This window comes from Lactuca serriola, chromosome 5 (genome assembly GCF_051521515.1).
Source record: "Lactuca serriola cultivar US96UC23 chromosome 5, Lser_US96UC23_V15, whole genome shotgun sequence".
In the NCBI taxonomy this organism is placed as follows: Eukaryota; Viridiplantae; Streptophyta; class Magnoliopsida; order Asterales; family Asteraceae; genus Lactuca; species Lactuca serriola.
In genome coordinates, this window is record NC_136412.1 from 256,291,838 (window position 1) to 256,293,718 (window position 1,881).

Sequence of the window (1,881 nt, forward strand, 5' to 3'; positions counted from 1 at the left end):
ATCACTAGTAATACACTTCCATAACTCTTCATCGATTCCATTCAAGTAATCTTCCATCCGATCAGCCCACTGATCATAATACTTGGGTATCAACATCGAAATTTTAGTCGATGAACCAAGGAGATTAGAATAGGACGTCATCTTGTTCATGTTAAAGTTTGCCAGTAACATACTGACAGAGTTTGAGAGAACCTTGAATTGGAACATAATTAAACAGATAAAACTCTTGATAATCACCAATTGAACACTCGAATTAGCAACTAGAACGCAGAATCGACTCACAACAGTAGATCTAAAATGAATTTCTTATGTAAAAGAGCAGAAAATTGAAATCTAGAACGAGACTCAAACTTTTGTGAGAATTCAGAAAAAACAGATAAAATCTATATGAATCCTGCTCTGATACCAAATGTAGTTGTAACAAAATCGGGATTGAATATCTAAATCAGAGTAAAACATGATTGATGAGCACAAGAAGTAAATATAATTTGTTTGGCTAAAATTAGCTTTCAAAGAGTACCGAGAATTTACACAAGTTTACACGAATGAGCAAAAGCGAAGTTCTTATCTACTCTAGTACACTTCCCTATTTATAGGAAAGATGAAACATACAAAAAATACAAGGGACTATAACACTAGACTTTGTACATAAAGATGCCCTTGTAATAAGTTTACAAACTAACGAAGCCATTAAAAAGATTCGACACCTCACAACTAAATTCAACCTCTACACACTTAGAAGTCAATGTGCACCACTATTGGAAGTTGATATGCCACAAAGTGACTTCATATGCCATGAAGTGACTTGATATTCCACCAAGTGACATGATATGCCATCAAGCGATAGGATATTCCACCAAGTGATAGGATATGCCATTCATGAAGTGGAAGCGTCATTATGGATGCAGAAGCACCATCCATAATGTGGAAGTGCTACTCATTATCTAGTTATGCCATTCTGGAGGAAGAAGCGCCGCTTTGAAGGTAGAAGCGCCATAATGGTTCTAGAAGCACCAATCATAAGGAGGAAGTGTCATCCCTTGAGAAGAAGCGCCATTTTCTTGCACAAGAAGTGTCATTTGCATGTTAATGCGCCATCTTGTTGCAAGGATGCACCATTTATGTTCCTTGATGATTTGTATGCTATGAAGTCTCCTATGATGCTCAAGATTGTTCAAGGCAGCTCAAAACTTGAAGATGCTCAAGGTTTATTGCTTGATGTGCCACCATGATGGTTAATATACCATGGTGATCTTGATGTTCCACTCTTGCATCTTGATATGCCACTATGGATCATGATGCTCCATCATGTGTTTTGCTGATGCTCATATGAGGATGAATGTTCCAGAAGATGTTGCATGACAGATTATAATGTGTTGACACCTTTTATGGGCCTAAAGGCCAATAGGCTTGGCATGTTGGGGTTTTAGTTCCGATCCCTCAAGTATAAATAGGCTCATATCCCCATCACTGAAAATTGCAAAATTTTCAAAAGAGTAAGCACTGTGAGGTTAAGAGCACTCCTTTGGAGCAGTTAGTAAGCAAGAAAGATTCGTTTGTTTTGAGAACTCAAGTGAGGTGTAACCTTTGTGTGTTATTATATTTGTTCTTGGAAGTTAATAAAATCCTCTCTCTCTCTCTCTCTCTCTCTCTCTCTCTCTCTCTCTCTCTCTCTCTCGATTGTAGATGTAGGTCACCTTGACTGAACCTCGTTAAAATTTTGTTCACTTGATTTACATTTTTAGAAGTTTTATTTTTGCAAGTTCACCGAAGTTTGGTTTGATATTTCTCTGAAGTGTACTTAACTTGTTTTTTTGTTATCCCAACAGATGAAGAGCAACCTCGCTTTAAACAAGATGGATATAATGCATCTCTTATTGA